This window comes from Panthera onca, chromosome D4, assembly GCF_046562875.1.
Source record: "Panthera onca isolate mPanOnc1 chromosome D4, mPanOnc1 haplotype 2, whole genome shotgun sequence".
Lineage (NCBI taxonomy): Eukaryota > Metazoa > Chordata > Mammalia > Carnivora > Felidae > Panthera > Panthera onca.
Genome location: NC_138351.1, coordinates 12,347,728 through 12,367,985, shown reverse-complemented (window position 1 = coordinate 12,367,985; position 20,258 = coordinate 12,347,728). Strand labels below are relative to the sequence as shown.

The 20,258-nt window shown below is 45.7% G+C and overlaps 1 protein-coding gene across 4 annotated transcripts in view; it reads right to left on the bottom strand.

The window, feature by feature from the left end:
* The window catches only part of PIP5K1B (phosphatidylinositol-4-phosphate 5-kinase type 1 beta), a 309,163-nt gene that overhangs the window by 92,274 nt on the left and 196,631 nt on the right, over positions 1-20,258 (bottom strand). The window lies entirely within an intron of this gene.

Genomic DNA, 20,258 nt, shown 5'->3' with positions numbered 1-20,258 from the left:
TCACAGACCGCGAGGTCATGACCTGAGCCGAAGTTGGACGCTCAACTGACTGAGCCACCCAGGTGCACCCCCTGTACAAGTGTTTTTAAAAATTAAGATCTCAAAAGCACCTGGGTGGCTTAGTTGGTTAAGCGTCAGACTCTTGATCTGGCCCAGGTCATGATCTCATGTTTGTGGGATTGAGCCCCGCATCAGGGTCTGTGCTTACAGCATGGAGCCTGCTTGGGATTCTCCCTCTCCCTTTCACTCTCAAAATAAATAAATAAACATTAAAAAAAAATTAAAAATAAATAAAAATAAAAGTAGCAGAGGCCGCCAGACAAAGGAGGTAGAGGTGTTCTGACAGGAAAACGGTAGGAGGTAAGGTCAAGGGGAGAAGCAGTCAACACGGCTTCCCAGCGTAGGTGGGGCTCTGACACTCAGGATGCTTCCTTAGTGGAGGAAAAGTATTCAGGAGCGCATGAAAATGGGGCATTTTCCTCCATGATAAAGTTCTCCTCCTTGTGCTTTGTACATGAATCTCCTGTACAGCAGGGTTTTAAATGCCTGGCGTTTCTCACACAAAGCTGTTTGGGAAATCAAAAAAGCCCAGAAATTAAGCCAAGCCTGCATGGCAGAACAACATGATAATCTGTCACTGTACCCTAGTTAGGAACCGCCTCTGAGGATCAGAGTCTATAGTCATTGTTTAACCAGAGACAGAATACGCAGCATTTCTAAGGCTTCTCATTCCCCCTCGGCCTAGCTGCTTTTTGATCAGACATTTATGATACAGGGAACAGGGGTCGAGCCCGAGTATTCAAACACCTGTGGCTGCCACTTCATGAATACCATCTGTCACGGGATTTGTGAACTATGGCACAGGAGGCCTTCCAGAAATACGGTTATCCCTGGGTCTCGTACATCTTTGCCATCAATGAGGAAGAATGAAAGGGGCTGTACATGAGCATCAACTATTCATCTTATGGTTTACTAAATTAAGAAAGAAGGCAGGCAAGGGGGTGCCTGGGTGGCTCAGTCGGTTAAGCATCTGACTTTGGCTCAGGTCATCATCTCACGGTTCGTGGGTTCGAGCCCCGCATCAGGCTCGGTGCTGACAGCTCAGAGCCTGGAGCCTGCTTCGGATTCTGTGTCTCCCTCTCTCTCTGCCCCTCTCCCACTTGCGCTCTGTCTCCCTCTGTCTCAAAAATAGATAAACATTTAAAACAAAAATTAAAAATAAATAAATAAAAAAGAAAGGAGGCAGGCAAGAGCTGAGAGGAAAATCTTTCTATTTTAGAGGTTTTGGCCATGGAACTTTATAACCCATGAGATCAGAGAGTGGCCTGACAGCAGTGTAGACCGAGCCTCCCTACCCTAAGAAGAAATGGAGGCCAAGATTGGAGGAGGCGGGAAGGGTGGCAGGAAAAGTTCCTCACCACTGACCCAACGTGTGAGCCTCAGACTCACTGGTCGGTTCCCCACAGAGGTTTATCGGTGCCTTATGCCCCCACACGGTGGCACGGAGCCACATAAGCAAACAAAACAGTTCTGCATCACGGTTGCCAAGGACCCAGCCTCTTGAAGAGAAACCCTCACAGATACTGGATGCTTTCTTCAGATAGCAACAAGGGTACAAGGTCCTTGGGCTTTGCAATTCTCAGCCACACCGCAAAGATGGCTGGGGAACAGTGCCCACCCATGTGGCATCAGAGACCTTGCACGACAATCGCCACCAGTCTTCCCAATGACATTTGTCAGTGCGCACGCGTCCGGGGGAAGGACATAAAAGGTAAAGAGTGTGGCCTAGGCAGCTTACATCACCCCCCTCTGCCTGCTTCCTCCTCTATAAAGTGGTGACAATAATGTTGTATACTGTATGGGGTGCTTTGTAAAAATTCAACACGGACATGCAGAGAAAGAGCCTAGGAACATTCCGGGTACAAAGAAAATGCCGAATTAACTGCTTGCGATCGTCATCCTGATTTCAAGTCATAGTGACTCATTGCTCACACTAGTGTGAGAGATGACAGACGTCATCTCGGAAGTAAACGCCCTTAACCTTACACTTCTGAAAATAAAAATGCACAGAAAGCCACTGAAAATACAACTGTGCGTTCAGCCTGCTCACCAGCGCCCTCGTGGGCCTTGTCAAAAGTTCTGGGTTGAAGGCCGACGAGGAAAAGATCAGCTGACAGAACGGCAATTCTGGTCAATGGGTATAAAGCGATGACCGCACGATCCGTCGGGGGGAAGAGTCCTGATTTCGGCGGGCAAAAAAATCACAGCCTCATGCCCGGCACAGCCCCCGAACTACCCACTGGTAAAAGTCCCTTCAGGGCGGCAAACTGGCTTCAAAAGCAAGTGCTCATCAGACCGCGAGACAACAGTGTGAATGTTCCTGGCGGGCATCCAGAGAGGTAAACTGAGAGGCGGGAAAATGGAAAGGTAATCTTGACACCATCATCTTTCTTTCTTTGTCCCTGCAGAGCGTCCACAAGTTAGCTGTGCCTGTTCAAAAGCTTTCTTTATGAAACATTTTTTCTTATATTTTCAATGCCACGTACAACCTATACAGTTTGGTTGGTACTTCCAGTCACTTCTCTTGCCTCAGGACAGGCCAAAGAGGACACGTGCACTTTCTAAGTGACACAAAGTCAAGCTGGGGTCCAATTTGAACCCCTGATGCTGTAAGTGGCCAAGTATCTATCTGGTTTACTTAAAAAAACAAACAAAAACAAGCCTCAAGGGAGAATTAACTAAGAAAAAGCTACATGTAAATTTTAATTTAAAAAAAATTTTTTAACGTTGATTCATTACTGAGAGACAGAGACACAGAGCGAGTAGGGGAGGGGCAGAGAGAGGGAGACACAGAATCCAAAGCAGGCTCCAGGCTCCGAGCTGTCACCACAGAGCCTGACTCGGGGCTCGAACCCACGAACCGTGAGATCATGACCTGAGCCGAAGTCGGATGCTCAATCGACTGAGCCACTCAGGCGCCCCTACACGTAAATTTTTAAAAGTGAATCATTTTTCCCTGTACTCCTAAACTGGATTGTTGGGAGTCCCTGAAGGACCCTGAACTGTCTTGAGCAGGCCAGGCTCCCGCTTTCAGAGTGAAAGGCTTAAAAAAGATAAGTTCTATTCCCATGTGTGGGAAGTTGGCCATGATAATTAGATTACAGGTTAAAGTCACCACTTATATAAAAAAAAATGTTAAGGAAGGAAAAGATAAATATGCAGGCATGTATTTTAAGTCAAATTCAAAAACTTCCGTAATGAAAAATCCTGGGAACAGATTTTAGTCATGTGCATTGCAGACCCACATCAATTAGGAACAAAGTCGTTGTTATGCATATCCTCCTGCTTCCTTAATTAAAGGAATCAAATATATCTGCCAAAATCTTTGCATGTGTGGGCTTTGAGAGTGTGCAACATTCTGCAACAGGACAGACACCCGTCAGTCAAGTCTGTCACTGAGGCGCATTTTTTTTTTTTTCCCAGAATGTTTGCCTGACCTGGCTGTCGCTGGGGGATCCTGCGCCCGTGCGGCTGCTGTGCAAAACTCAGGTTGCAATGCAAACACAGGTGCTTTTCTGTCTAGCTTTGGTGAGACTTTACTTCCCCACTTGTAAAAAGAAGAAAGCAGGACTGATTTCACAGACGCGTGTAAAAACGAAATCAAGACGGAGTATCGCTAACGCTTTTATTGCCAAAGTCAGATTGGCTTCCCCCTTCTTTCCCAAGGACTATTTTAAGGCAATAATGATACTGGAAGATAGTAAAAAGTCAAGGTCAAAGCAGCATCCTGAGGACGGCAGCAAAACTATATGTTCCTGAAGAAAGCACCTTCTCCGTGTTCTCACGGCTGGTGACAGGTGGGGACTGCTCTTAATTCACATGTGGTTTCTGGAGGCCTGGTGACATGGTGTGGGAAACGTCCTAATGCAGAACGACAGGCACTTCTGTCCTCTCCTCGTGGCCACATGTGACAAAGACTGCCTGGTCCTCCTCTTTCTATTCCACCTGCTGTGCCCCACTGCCCCCCCGCACTGTGTTCTGTCCCCCTGCTACGAGGAGCGACAGCAGCTGCACGGTGGTTAAGACTCTGTGCTCCGGGGGCAGGTGGGCTTGGTCGACCCATGGCTTCCCTACTCGTTCGCCCCCGGGGCAAAGTATGGACTGTGCTGGGCCCCGTTTCCTCATCTGCAAGAGAGAGATCACGGGAACTCCAGCCTCACGGAGTTACTTCGAAGACTGAGTTAATCCACGTTGAGTCTTAGGACAGCAACTGGCATACACAGAGTGCCCGATAACTGTTAGCTGTTACCGTCGCCGTTCACCCCCCGCCCGTGCAATCATCCGGGCTGACCACGCCCCCCGGAATCTCCACGTGCCCTCAGCTCTTGTTCTTTGCCTTCCGGTCTGTCTTTCCTTTGGATCGTGATCCCAAGTCCCGACTTCCTCTGGATCATCCGCAGGACAATGATCCAAAGATGTTCACTGAAATTCTCTCAACATTCTTCTTCTCTGCTTCTCAGTGGCGACATTCATGGGCTCTCGACTCGACTAGAAGTGAGTGTTTAGTGTTGTCCCAGGCACAATGAAGTTGCCAGGACTTCAGAGCTAAGTAAAATAGACAACAATACCATCCTCAAAATCACACAAACTCCAATTACAGGTTGGAATAAGGCCTGGAAGAAAACAGTCAGGAAACTGTAGAGATACCCCACACAAAGGGTGCCTGTTTTTGACTAAAGGGTTTCAATAGCTTGGATAAGAGACGATACTTAGGCTCCACAGCAATTACTTTGTGACCTGACTAGCTGAAGCAATCCTGAAAAAAGAAGAACAAAGCTGGAGGCAGCACGCTCCCAGATTTTAAGATATTACTACAAAAGTGTAGCCATCAAAACAGAATGGTACTGGCACAAAAACAGATCAATAGAACAAAATAGACAGCCCAGAAGTAAACCCACGCCTATGCAGTCAATTAATCTATGACAAAGGAAGCAAGAACTTACAACTGGGGAGAAAGACAGTCTCTTCAATAAAAGGCGCTGGGAAAACCGGACAGCTACGTGCAAAACATTAAGACTGGACTGCTTTCTCATACCATATGCAAAAATAAACTCAAAACGGATTAAAGACCTAAATGTGAGACTGGAAACCACAAAAATCCTAAAGAGAGCACAGGTAGTAAGTAATTTCTCTGACATCAGCCATAGCAACATTTTTCTACGTGTCTCTCCTAAGGCAAGGAAACAAAAAGCAAGATTCAACTACTGGAACTATATCAAACTAAAAAGCTTTTGCAAAGCAAAGGAAACCATCAACAAAACAAAAAGGCAACCTACTGAATTCGAGAAGGTATCTGCAAATGACATATCCAATAAGGAGTTAATATTCGAAATATATGAACTTACACAACTCAAGACGAAAAACCAAAACTCCAACTAAAAAATGGCCAGAGGACCTGAATAGACCATTTCTCCAAAGACGCCATACAGATGGCCAAGAGACACATAAAAAGATGCTCAACATCAGTAATCATCAGGGAAATACAAATCAAAACCATAATGAAATACTGCCTTACGCCTATCAGAATGGCTATAATAAAAAAGACAAGAGGGGTGCCTGAGTGGCTCTGTAGGTTAAGCATCTGACTGTTGGTTTTGGCTCGGGTCACGATCTCATGGTTTGTGGGTTCAAGCCCCATGTCCGGCTCTGTGCTGATGGTGCTGAGCTTGCTTGGGATTTTTTTTCTCTCCCTCTCTCTCTGGGCCTCCTCCGATCTCTCAAAATAAATAAACTTAAAAAATAAAGACAAGAAATAACATGTATTGGTGAGGATGCGGAGAAAAGGGAACCTGGGCACATTGCTTGTGGAAAGGCAAACTGGTGTAGTCACAATGGAAAAAAGTATGGAAGTTCCTTAAAAAACTAAAAATAGAGGGGCACCTGGGTGGCCCAGTCGGTTAAACATCTGCCTTTGGCTCAGGTCAGGATCTCACGGTTCACGACTTTTGAGCCCCGCATGGGGCTCTCTGCTCTCAGCACAGAGCCCGCTTCAGATCCTCTGTCTCCCTCTCCCTCTGCCCCTCCCCTCATCTTTCTCTCTTGCTCTCAAAAATAAGCAAAAACATTAAAAAAATAGAAATACCACATGATCCAATAGTGCCCCTACTGGGTATTTACCAAAAGACAATGAAAACACTCATTCAAAAAGGTATCTGCACCCCTATGTTTAGTGCAGCATTATTTACAATAGTCAAGGTATGGAAGCAACCTAACTGTCCACTGAAAGACGAATTTAGGATAAGAAAGATGCATATGCGTATACGCACGATGAAATATTATGCAGCCATAGAAAGGATGAGATAATGCCATTTGTGACAACAGAGACGGACCTAACGGGTATTCCGCAAAGTGAAACAAGTGACAGAAAGATACATGATTTATTTCATATGTGAAATTAAAAAAAAAAAAAGAACAAAAGGGAACTCATGATTGCCAGAGAGAAGGGGTAGGGGGAAGGGCAAAATGGGGGAAGGGGGGGCGGGGCAGACACAGGCTTCCAGCTGTGGGATGAACAAGTCACAAAAGGCACAGCACGGGGAACAGAGTTGACGGTATGGTGATAGCTTGGATGGTGACAGATGGCAGCTGTACTTGTGAGCACGGCCTAATGTTTACACTTGTCCAATCACTACATGCCACACCTGAAACGAATGTAACATCAGCTCCAATCAAATAAAAAAAACTTTTTTTTTTTTTTAAGAGAGGATACCTGAACGCAGATGGCAGCAGGGGAGTTGGAGGGAGAAGTGGAAAAAACGTGAACATCTTTTAGGGGGTCACGTCCAGCTATCACCTCTCTACAGACAATTCCTAAGATCTTTTCTTTAGGCCAAACTCACTCCTGAGCTCAGCCCTGCGTATTTGCATTGGGCTTCTGGACATCCGGAAACTTCTATGCAACTGCCTTGCTGTAACCGTAAAGGCTTATTTTTCCCCCAAAGCAGTTCTTTCCCCTACTTTTTTTTATTCGAAATCATTCTGATGTGGGTTTCAGACTCCCTGACTCCTTCTCTTTTCATTAAGCTGCCTAGTCTTGCAGCTTCTAATTGGAACATTCCTTTGTGCTAATGCTTTGATTTCAACTTCTTTTCCCTCCACCTTCCCATGGATTCCCGACCACCCCCCTCACTTGACCAGGTCAAAAACCTTCAGTCTCTCACCATCACTCAGGTCCTTGTGACTGAAGGTCCTTGCGACGGTGGCCCCAGCCAACAACTGCCTATCCCATACTTAAGATCTGTACTGACATATCTTCCAGGCTGGTCAAGCTGAAATCCCTTAACTACCCATAAATGTGCCCTAAAGATGTAACCCCTGATAGCACTGCTAATGCTGTGTCTTCTGGAAGGTCCTTACTATCTTTTCAAATCTTCCTGGTTCTTCAAAGACTATCTCAACTCTTTGCTTCCTGAAAATTATACTCACGATCTCCATAAAACATCGAGAACACATCTCCCCTCTGAAAAATGAAGCACACTGTCAGTGGCCCTCTATGGAATCACGCTCGGTTGTATCTACACTTTTCCTATCATACATACCAGACTGTTCCACCCACCAAAGGCTTCTTTTGCTTTGTGGTCCCTGATGTGCACCCTGATCATAGCAGAAATGTGTACTTTTTATTGTGCTATCCACGTGAGCCAGCAACAGAAAACCAAAATATTCACTAAGAATCTACAGTACTACATCTTATAACTCCGACATAAGAATTTGATATTGCATTTCAAGATGATAATGCTTGTGAAAAATCCTCAGTACTAAAAGTATTTACTGTGATTACATGCTCTGTGTTGTCAGAAGGATAAAGACCACAGTGTTTTCAAACCTACGGACGCCAGAGGTAGTTACAAACACAAGTGAGGGGGTTGGGGCAGGGGGGCTGCTACTTAACAAGTAGACCTTATTTATTTAATGTTTTATTTATTTTTGAGAGAAAGTGTCAGAATGCGAGTGAGGGAGAGGCAAAGAGAGAGGGAGACACAGAATCCGAACCAGGCTCCAGGCTGTCAGCACAGAGCTCAATGTGCGGCTCGAACTCAAGAACTGCGAGATCATGACCTGAGCCGAAGTCGGATGCTTAACTGACTGAGCCGCCCAGGCGCCCCACAAGTAGACCATGTTTAAATCCTAATCCAAACTAACCCAACTGTTTCTGAAGCCATTAGAGGTTTCGGGGGGTCCTGGGTGACTCAGCTGGTTAAGCGTCTGGCTCTTGATCTCAGCTCAGGTCTTGGTCTCAGGGTCATGAGTTCAAGTCCAGTGTTGGGCTCCACCCTGGGCGCAGAGCCAACTTTAAAAAAAAGAAAAGAAATTTGAATACTGACAAGTAAGAATTAACTAATTTTGTAAAGATACGATAATGAAATTATAGTTGTTGTTTTTTTTTTTTTTTTAAGAAAGGAGTCTTTAGTTTTTAGGGATTCTTAATGTTTGAGTCAAATAATGGGATACCCAGAACATGCTTCAAATTCTGGGAGGGGTGGGGGCAGGAGGCAGTGAGATGAAACAAGATTGGCCAGGAGTTGAAAATTCCTGAAGCTGGGTACAGGGAACATAGTGGTTCCTCATGCGTTCTGTCCCCTTTTGTGTATATTTGAATTTTTCAAAAGGAAAGTTTAATTTACTGAGGTGCTTAGGTGAAATGCATTTTATTTTTTATTTGTTTTTGAGACACACAGAGAAAGAGAGCACGCACAAGTCGGGGAGGGGCAGAGAAAGAGGGAGAGAGAGAATCCTGATGTGGGGCTTGAACCCACGAACCGTGAGATCATGACCTGAGCCGAAGTTTTGGGTGCTTCAGCAACTGAGCCACCCGGGGCAGCCCTAGGTGAAATGCATTTATATTCCATGTGGACTTCGCTTACTACTGTCTCGGCTGGTGGCAGGTAGAGAGGGCACAAAGATGAAAATTAATTATCTGGGATCCTAACTTAAGGGGTTAAAGCAGGAAACTTGCTATGTTTGCTCCTCACCTCACCTGCTCACTCACTGACAGAAGGTCTAAAGAATAACCAAGTCAACAAAACGTGGAGCTGACGGGAAGGTGTATCAAAGGCCCCGAGTAATGTTCCCCCCCTCGCCTATAGTCTCGCGCTTGAATAAAGAATACGTGATTGGCAAAAACACTCGTGTGAATTTCAACAACATAAGACAACTGAAGGTAGTCTCCTGTAGCTTTTACGAAAGGAGACATTCCTGGACGCCCTGGTTTAGGGAACAATGAACCCAAGGGTCTGTCATTCCATGCAAAGTAGGTCCCTTGGAGTCCGGCTTCTGAATTACCTGTATGTGCAAGTCAGTTAAAGCTGAATACTGCCTTTTAAATTTAATTTAATTTCCTCAATAAGGCTCGGAGTGCGCTTTGCTAATGCAATAAAAAGAAAAAATAGGCTGTGACGAGCTCTTCAATTTTGGTGGGGAAACCAGACTGAAATAAATATTCAATCCTTAGTCTGCTTACGGCAACGATGTGTTTTGCACTGTGTCTAATGCAGTGATTGAGACCTCTGGGCTGTGCTTGATTAACACGTACCACTGCTTTCTGTGCTCACGTGAAACGCTTGCAATACTCAAAGTGTATTTTATTTTATTTAAAAAAAATTATTTTAATGTTTATTTATATTTTGAGACAGAGAGAGACAGAGCATGAACGGAGGAGGGTCATAGAGAGAGGGAGACACAGAATCGGAAGCAGGCTCCAGGCTCCGAGCTGTCAGCACAGAGCCCGACGCGGGGCTCGGACTCATGGACCGTGAGATCATGACCTGAGCCGAAGTCAGACGCTCAACCGACTGAGCCACCCAGGCGCCCCTCAAAGTGTATTTTATAGGCATCAGAGATAGCCACGTACCATTTTAAAAGATTATATATGACCATATATACAGTCATATCTATACACCAACTTCGGTTTTGGGTGAATTTGGGTTTTTTCTTCATAGATACTTTGTTTCTACAACTAAAGATGCCTTAAATTATTTTGTAAACACATTTAGAAATTGTGGTTTATATACACAATGGAATACTACGTGGCAATGAGAAAGAATGAAACATGGCCTTTTGTAGCCATGTGGATGGAACTGGAGAGTGTCATGCTCAGTGAAATAAGTCATCCAGAGAAAGACAGATACCATATGTTTTCACTCTTATGTGGATCCTGAGAAACGTAACAGGAACCCATGGGGGAGGGGAAGGAAAAAAAAAAGAGGTTAGAGAGGGAGAGAGCCAACGCATAAGAGACTCTTAAAAACAGAACAAACTGAGGGTTGATGGGAGGTGGGAGGGAGGGGAGGGTGGGCGATGGGTATTGAGGAGGGCACCTGTTGGGATGAGCACTGGGTGTGGTATGGAAACCAATGTGACAATAAAGTTCATGTTTAAAAATAAAATAAAATACAAAAAAATTAAAAATGGAAAAAAACCCCTAATGTATTAAAACTGCCAAGCCCTTCTGATTATGTATCTTCTGGGCATTGGGCCAGCTGCTCAAGGAGACTCACAAACCACACTTGCTGCACGTTTCCACACCTACTTCAATGAATGAGGTGAGATTCCCGGATCCTCATCATGAGCCACTACAGTCTTCCTCTTCTCCGGGTAAAGGGGAAAAAGTACCCCCCGCCTTCCCTCTCTCTGCTCACTCTAATGGACAAGGAGAGGGAAGAAAAACGGGAGTACCTGTCTGCCATAAATAAGCACTTGACAGTTTGCATTTAAACTGTAAACTCTATGCTCCTTAAAGGTAAGGACCATAGTCTATTCATTTTTTGTTTTTTGTACCCACAGACTTCACACAGAACCTTATGCAGAGCAAGAATTCAAAACTATTTGCTGAATGCCATGGGATTAATTCAGTAGGGAGGTGACAAAGGATTTGTCGAATGAGATGCCGGTGTGGTCTGAAGTCAGGGAAATCAAGCCAGTCCCTGCTCCGAGATCACGAAAGGTTCCACGGGGCAGGAGGAGTTTTGGGTTTGGGAAAGTCACCATTGGCGGTGAGCAATGCACAGCCTAAAAGAACACCCAATGCATGCTTAGAGGGCGAATTTGGAGAAGGGACAGAAAACCCTGCAAGTTACAGAAAGTCTCTGGGGTCTTGAGGCATTACAATTTAGTTTTTAAAATAGTAGCATGTGCACGGTCACAACTGAAGAACGTCTAAGAGGGCGACTCAATGCCACATTCCATGGGGCACAAGCATGAGGATTTGAGAGGGAAAAACAAAATACAGAAAGTTATGGAGCTTGAGGCAATGTTCTTGTCTCCATGTATCACCGAGCGATAGAAACTCCAATGGTGTTTCCCTAAAAAAATGGAGGAATGAAAGAGGGATGGCTTACACCTGCCCGGAGAGAGAGAGAGCTCAACTCTGAACAAGGAGAATATTTAAACTGCGGAGGTGACCAAACGAGAAGAGACGGAAACATCATTAAATGTGTAAGCTTACGTTTGTGGAGGTGGGTTCTAGTGAGCAAGTGTAGCGGAAAATTAAAAAACAAAAAACAAAAAACTCGACTTTCCCCTGCACATCTGAGCATAGAAAAGGAAATCTGCAACCTGGGATCACTGCTTTCGTTGTTCTGTGAAGATGAGGCTGTTGCTTTTTTTTCTTCCCCTGAAATTGCAAATAATCTAGAAAGAAGGTGGGGAGCTGTTTCGGAGAGAGGACCATCAGCGGATGTCTAATCTCTACCTCCTGAGGATGCACGTCATTGTCTGAAGCCAGGTTAGCAGGTGCGTGAGAACGAGAACTTGGGGAGCAGAGTGCTGGCATCCAGCACGTTTGGTTTTGGAAACGGCTGGAGCCGGCAGAACGTGGACAAACGGGCAAAGTTTACACACGAGGTCTTCGTGTGGAGAAACGAAGGGAGGAAGTCAGCGAGACACGGACTCCAAGCAGGCTCACATTCAGGTTTGGGCACCGGTATTTAAGGTAACCATCAGGGTTTAACTTCCCTGCATCCTGAAGAGCTATGGGCAGCCGACGTGTCCAGGGGCAAACGCACCCCCTTTGGAAACGGGTTTTTTGAAGCAGACATGTAGGAAGGGGCACAGGTGTGTCCATCTGAAATAAAAAGTTGAAATTTAATCCATAAACTCATAAATAACAGATTGTTCTTGGCCACTTCACGCTTGTGGGGGAGGCAGAAATTCCTCGCCAGGCAGGAGGGCAGAATTTCAAGGGATGAAAGTGAGGAGAGAAGAGTTCTACTCGCCTGATCAAAGCACTACATTAAAAAATGTCTTTGAAGGAAGAACACTGGTGACATCAAAGGAACATTCACTTGCAGGGGAGGGGGCCAGATGGAAAGTGTTGACTGCCGCTGACGGGGATGAGCAGCTGTTTACGTGAGCCAAAGCCTCTCAGAAGCCAGCATGTGCTCGTCTTCCTGGAAAGCGCTGGAACTAGGACGTGGCCCAGGAAGTACCTTGCCTTTCACAAGGCCATCACGCGGGCCCCGGGTTCCCGCAGCAGCGCGGGGACTCAGCACGGATGTCAAACGAATAAAGTCCCGCCGAAATCAAACCGATTTCCCCCTTTGGAAGTGTTTCTACTTGCTGGAGGTGAAGGTTTCCGGGAGGAAGACAAGATCACGTGTGACGGGTGCACAGCAAGCTGGGTAACATGCCACGAGATAGTTCTGAGCCATTTTCTAAACTTCGTAACATTTTCCCAGACCTTGGAAACTCTCGAACGCTCCTTCAGCCTCTGCAACTCCGTCCATCACCAAATTCCAGAAGTTTCTCCTAAGCTATGGAGCTTCTCAGCACCATTTTAGAAGCCACTAGGGTTTGCTGTCCTTTGTCTCCTTTGGTTTGAGCGTTGACGGTCCTGCTCTACTTCACACGGTCATCCATGTGACTGACTCACACTGGAATCCACAACCGGATCCACACTGGCCAACCTCAAAGGCTTTCCAGACCCATCTTCAAAGGCAGAGTTGCTACGGTCACATCCCCCTGAGGTCACTTCCCCTTCCTGCTGTGGCTCTCCTCAGGCTTCCCAGGATTCCCAGTGGGGACATTTCCTTCACTCTCCTTCCTCCCCTCGGATATTTTGTGAGTCCTTCCATTCGGGAACCTACCTTGCTTGACCTTACCTCTACATTTACGGTCAACTAGAAAATCAAAGACAGGCAGGTTCTTCGCACACCCGAGCAGAAAACCCTTATATACTAGATATGGCAGCATTCCATTTCATAAGCCCAAGGACTTCTGCTTCTATTAAGTTGAACTGTTATATATTTCTATTTCTGCGTGACAAGTTACTTAAAACGAAAGCTGGTTAGGCACAGAACCACCACCGCCATATGTTGGGGATACTTAAATTCTCTCATTTTAGGTGATCTTTCAGGCAAAGGAAAAGGAGTTTACCTAGGGGCGAGGAAGATGCTTTCAGCCTCCTATTTTTCTTCTGTAGAAATTTTTACAAGGCTCCATTTGGTTTGAAGGGAGGGTAAAAACAAACACTGGCTTGAAAATCCTGCCATTTCTGCTGGCAGTCGAGGAGCATTCTTGAAAGCTGCTCACGCAGGACCCAACAGCACATCGAAAGCCTCGTCTCCCTCTCCACACGAGGTGAAAAACAATCTTTGTCAAACCATATACTTCACTGTAACTGTCACATTTCTCAGAAAGAAGTCCTGCTCTTCAGTCAATCGGATTTGATGCACAGGCATGTTGGTAACAGTTGGGAGGTGTTAATGGGCTTGATTACACTTTCCATTAAACTTTTAAAATTAAATGTTTGGGTTCCTGATTTTATTTTGTGTTCCTCGGTCACTGTTCTCCTCGCTCCCTCCTTCGGTGAAGAAGGTCGCACGTTAACCCACTGCCCTCTCCAAACCGAGTTCTCTGCATTCGTAGCGTCTTTTCTCTACAGCACCTTTCCCACCAGCTCTGCGTCGGAGCGGGAAAACTGTCACCGTGCACTTGAAGCCCACCCTCTTCAAACCCGTGGTGGGACTTACGGTTTTCATTTTAGCAGATGTTCCCCTTTGGTACCTAGAGGCTCCTTATGGAGAGCACACTGGTAAGAGGGCCTGGGTCTGGAGTCAGAGATGCCTGTGTGTGAGCTGGGTCCCAGAACGTGAGCTCTGGGGACCCGGGAGGTGTCACCTGTCCCGCATCTCCATTTCTCCATATTAGAAAGGGAATCATGGCACTCACTTATGCCACAGGGCCATGGGGAGGCTCAACGAGAACCCACCTATAATTAATACGAAGCAAGTCCACAATCAATGTCAACTGGTCCAACCTGCGGACGCAATGAGCCTTGAAAATGGCTTGAAATCCAGGAGATAGGATGTCAAGTACCTTATCCTGTGCATGTGTTTTCGGATTACGTATTATGGATGATGTGTTCTAAAGGCTCAGCTACTTCAGTATCTGCACGCTGCATCTAAGACGGGACCCTGCCTCCACCAAAAACTGGAGCAGCTGGTTTTGCCAAGTATTGAGAATTACTTGTCTGGCTCAAGGTGAGGTACCTCCCGAGTTGGCAGAAAGTCAAGAACAGCTAGAGAAGAAAAGCAATACAATGCAATGGCTTCTGTAGCTTCCCCAGAACTCTCTCATACTGACCACTTTCCCCCTTCTCCCACTGCCAACAGAAGCTCCCTGCCATCATCCACCTGCATCATGACGGACCTGGGGCCACCAGCAAAAGCCTGAGCAGACATCAACCCCTTTCCAGGGCTGATGAACAGGTGTGGTGTTGTCTTAAATTGGGACATCAGGCACCACCCTCAAGAAACTGTTATCTCTAAGGCTTTCCCAAAAGACCAACATGGGGCCAAGTGCTGTTTTGTTAAGTGGTTTAAAGGTAACAAAACGAAGTCATATAGCTCCTGTTCTCCTAAAGGGCAGATTTTAGTGGGCAAACATTAAACACATACCGAAGCAATTACAGAATAATTGAGAAATATCCATGGCTATCGCATAGATCTAGATGAAGTCCTGTGAGCATTCAAAGTCTCAGAGAAAGGCTTATTACTAGAAACACACGTGGCCAAGTCCTGTGCCTCAGGCTCTCCTTCATAGGAAACCCTACTGATCAACCACTCAACTTAACCGTAAGTTTTTCAGCTTCCTTTTTCGCCACTGTTCCCTGCATCTCCGAACGGCCTCATTGGGTTTATCTTTTGTTTTGCCAGAGCATATACTCAAGCAATTCTTAAACAAGAGACTTAAACACACACCTACCAGAATAGCTAACATAAAAAAATACGGAAGACAGCAAACGCAGGACAGGATGAAAAGAAATGAGATCATACGCTGCTGGTGGGGATGTAAAATGGTAGAGGCTCTCTGGGAAAGAGCATGGCAGTTCCTGACAAAAGTGAACACGTGCTTACCATGTGACACAGCAGATGCACGGGGCACTTCTGCCGGAGAAATGAATAACGCTTATGTAAAAACCTGCAAGGAAATGTTCACGGCACCTGTTGTTTTTTTTTTTTTTTTTTTTTTAATAATCAAACACTAGAGAAAAACCCCAGGTTCTTCAGCAGGTGAATGGTTAAATGGCGGTATATCCGCACCATGAAACGTCACTCAGCAGTGAAAAGGGGCAACTACTGATATACACAGTAACTTGGATGGATACGCAGAGTGAGAAAAGCCAATCTCGGAAGTTACATCCTGGACGGCTTCACTTACATGGCGTTCTTGAAAGGACAAAATTACGGAGAAAGGAAACAGATTGGCGGTTGCAAGGGGTTGGGAGGGGTTGGGGGAGGGCGGTGGCTCCAGTTATATCTAAAAGGGTAGCAGGAGGGATCTCTGTGAAGGAACCTTTCCATACTTGACTGTGGCCGTTAAGTCAATCTATATATGCACAGAATTGCATAAAACCACATATACATATGCCCACCTACAGATACACACAAGAGTGCATACGAAACTAGTAACATCTGAAGAAGGTCAGTGGACAGAACCAATGTCAACTTCCTGGTTTTGATGTTACACTAAGGTCATACAAGATGTTAGCACTGGGGAAACCAGGTGGGGAGTATATGAGATCTCTCTGTGTTATTTTTTCCAACTACATGTGAATGTACAATTATCTCAAAGTAAAAATTTCTGTAAAAGAGGGTTTATAAGTAGAAACCTTTTTTAAGTCCCTGAGAACGTGATAATGTCTTTATTCTCACAAGGAAATCTGGCTTGGCCAGGCACAGACATCTAGGTCCAAAATTATTTTCTCTGACACCAGAGCGTGGAAGGCAGTGTTCTACTATTTCCCAGGGACCTTTATGATTCTTTCCAGCTCAAACAATCTTTGATAGTAGGAGTTGGTTTTATTTATTTGTTCACCAACGTTGACTTTGCCTTGTGTTTATATTGCAATGCTATCAAAACAATAATAGCATACAGAGCAAAACTTATAATCTAAAACAATGGAGCAAATCCAATACATCATGGGATTAGAGTGTTTGTAAAACATAATTTGAAAGATGGTGACTTTATTTATGCCTTTTTTGGGGCAAGTAATCTTTCAAGAAATGGTACAGAGATGTGGAGTTGGTGATATTCCTGTACCTAACAAAAATAAGGTCTTTATATAAGACCATATATATATGTGTGTGTGTGTGTATATATATGTATACACATATACGTACATGTATATGTATATATGTATATATATATATATATATATATATATATATTCCTTCTTACATAGTTTTTCTTATATGAGGAATAAGCATTTTTTCTTTTTATTTGAAACAAAATTTTTTACTGAAAAAATTTTTGAATGTTTATTTACTTTTGAGAGACAGACACAGAATATGAGCAGGGGAGAGGCAGAAACAGAGGGAGACATTGAGTCTGAAGCAGGCTCCAGGCTCTGAGCTGTCGACACAGAGCCTGACGCAGGGGTCGAACTCACGGACTGGGAGATCATGACCTGAGCTGAAGTCAGACGCTGCACCGACTCAAGCCACCCAGGTGTCCCAGCATTTTTTCCTCTTTAATGATAACTGGGAAGGTGACTGATATAAAAAAGAAAGAAAAAAAAACTGTGTACACTAAGTGTAAAATCTTAATGCTGAACAAAATTACAGCTGAGGGGTAAGCACTAGCCATAATGCGAAACTAAGTAGTATAGAAAATAAGCTACTTGGTAACCCAGGCAAACGTGCCCATAGCTGAGAAGAACCTGATCTGCAAATTTAGACCCACACATAGTTAGATGGATCCCACTCTGCACATCAAAAAGTCTCAGTATTCTTAAGACTGGCTTCATTAAATTCTGAAAATCTATTAATATTTATGGTGGCAGCCATTTGTGTGAAAAAAGAAAATTGGTTCCACGCTATTTAAAAATGAATAACTTTGCCGCTCAACAAAAAATGACAATAAATGTAACCTAAGTCATTTGGGTCATTAATGACCAAGACTGTGCCTGATAGGACTCCCATTTGAAGGAATCAGAAATATTTGGATTATAAACCCAAGTTCTCACTAATATACTTGGCAACAATGTCATTTCCCCCGAGTTATCGATAAATATTGTAGGATGTAATAATTTATCAAGTTAATTAAACGATATGGGACTCTTTAGATTTTTCACAGAGAGGCTATGTCGGAGAAGAAATAATTACAGTAAATTAAAAATGAAGATAAAAATAGTTCCTAATTATTCTTCCAAAATGAACACATAAATTTCGATTCAAAAGAGTTTTTTACATTATCTTGTAATAGGTACTGAGTGCATACAATAAGCCAGGTAATGCACCTGCAGAGAAATATAAGGAATGAGCTGTGGCCTTTGAGACAGTGACAGTCTAGCTGGGCAGATCAGATATACACCTAAAGGAGACAGGGGCCAGTATTAAAGTCTAATGACTTCTCCAATATTGTTCCTATGAAAAAACAATTGAAAGAGAAATACACTTTTATTATACAAAGGGCTTAATACAGGGACACTCAGTACCTTGACTGGGATTCGAAATGGAGATCATGTGCTTTATCACATTATAATCTCTGTGACCACAGGGCAGCCACATCAGTGAAAGTGGATATTTCCTCCTCCACAAGCAGCACTCAAAACTCAGCCAGACACACAGAAGTCACCAAAGGCCGCTTTTTCTTGGAGATGTAACCTAAATGTGTCTCTTTGTCATCACATAGTTTACTGTGCTTATTCCTTTGTTCAAATACGTATCTCAGTAAACATTTACTAAGCGCCGGGCAATGGAGATACAAAGACAGATGAAGGTCTGATTCTCAAGCTCACGGACCTGCATGTGAATAAATAAAACAGCGCATTAAATGCCACAAAAGATGTGAATCCGGGGTGCTTGGGGAGCCACAGCATGGTGGTCTCAGAGCAAGTGAGGGCGGCGGTCCTGAGGGGGGCAGGTGAGGGAGAAAGGTGAAGGAAAGCGGGGAGGGAGAGCCCAGCAGAGAGAGGCACGCAGGAAAAGGCCAGAACCTTCACAGAATGTGTCCAGGAGATGGGAAAGGCTGCGGAAGGAAGGGGCTCTGCATGGAGGTGAGAGAAGGCTGAGAAGGGAGCTGGAGAAGCGTCCGGAGAAGGTGGCCGGGGCCAGAGGAGGAAGGATGGTAATGGCCCAAGCTAGGAAGAGTGGGCTTTGGTGCACAGGCAGGTGGTCCTCTGATCACTGTGGCAGCAGCACTTGGATGTGGTGGAAGAGAGAGATCTTGAAAAGGAGTGAGGAGGCTACTGCAAAACTCCCAGCAATGAGCCGTCGGGGTCTCAATAAAGGCCGCGGCTGTGCAGAAAGAGGTGGGGGGCGGGGGGGCAAGATCCAAGACTTAGAAGGCGGACTGGACGGGACATGGTGACTTACTGAGTCCAGAGAAAGAATTGCCTCTCAGCTTACATCGCATGGGGATGGTTTGAATAAATCCTACTTCCTGTTTTCGACAGCAAGTGACCTATGGTGTCCTGATGGTACTCCACTATCACGACTCGGATCCCGGGTCAAGCTCACTTACGGGTGCCGAGGGCTGTCACAACAGGCACAGAGTGAGGCCCAGGGAGAGGAAATGCTTCCAGAAAGGGGACCTGATGATTCACACGTCCATGTTCCCCAGACACCGCCGGTAAGGAACAGCAACATGGAGACTGGGGAGGCCCCAGGATGGGGATCCCCTGCCCTTTTGGGAAGAATCTTTGTCTCAACCGTACGGAAAGATGAAGTCCATTCGGTTTTTCTGGAAGAGCTCCGAGGCTAAGGTGCTGTGCGGAGGGGCCAGCCAGGGATGGACCATCCCAGGGGGGCAGGCTTACCGACGAGGGTCCGAGCTCAGACTGGGGAAGCCGGGAATCGGGGAAGGAGACTGTGGGGAGCAGGGCACAACAGGCCCAGGCCGTGCTGGGTCCACGAACCACGCAGGTGTCTTCTGGCCGGTGCTCACGCAAGGAAAATGGGATCCTGGGGATGAGGGGGTAAGCCAAAAACCGGAAGAAGTGGAATGGGCAGGAAGCGAGAGGTCAGCACGAGGTCAGGAGGCTTCTCGTGTCTGCCTGGGAAGGGCTGGCCCTTCCGAGGAGGACCTGACGACACAGAGAGAGGGAGAGGATCGTGCCTGGCTCTGGCACGGGGACTCAGCCTTCGGGGAGGCGGGTGGGTTGTGATGGGCTCCAGGGGTCGCAGGAACTGGGGAGCGGATGGGCATTCTTCTGGGGAGACGGTTCACAGCTTTCATCCGTTTTGCCAAGCGGCCTGTGACTGCTACACCTTGAGACCCACCATTCTGGAAATGCGCCTGAGCTCCCCAAGGCAGCTCTGCTCGGGGAGCCAGGGGCTGACTCCAGATCACAAAGGTCGTGGTCATGGTCAAGGGAGATCATGGAAGGGACTCGGGTTCCCTCACAGCGAGGCATTTAAAGGCTCCCACACCAGCCTGAGCAAAGCCTTTCTGGAGATGAGTGTTGTGTATCGTTTAAAAAAGTTCCACAGTCTGAGTCAGGGTCAAGACCCAAGGGGGTGGATGAGAGGGAGCTGGCTTCAGGACCTCTTCACTGACCTTCCTTAAGACAACAAATCTTCCAAAAATAAAAAATAAAGAAGCCAATCTCCAGGGTCTCATTCCTGATGAAGAGACATGTTTGACTTCGTCCTGTCAGTACTGGGCTCAAGAAACACTAATAAACAGCAAGTCTCGTGCAACAGCTCTTTTACATTTGACTCCCTACCCCCCTGCCTTTTTTTTTTTTTTGGCATAGG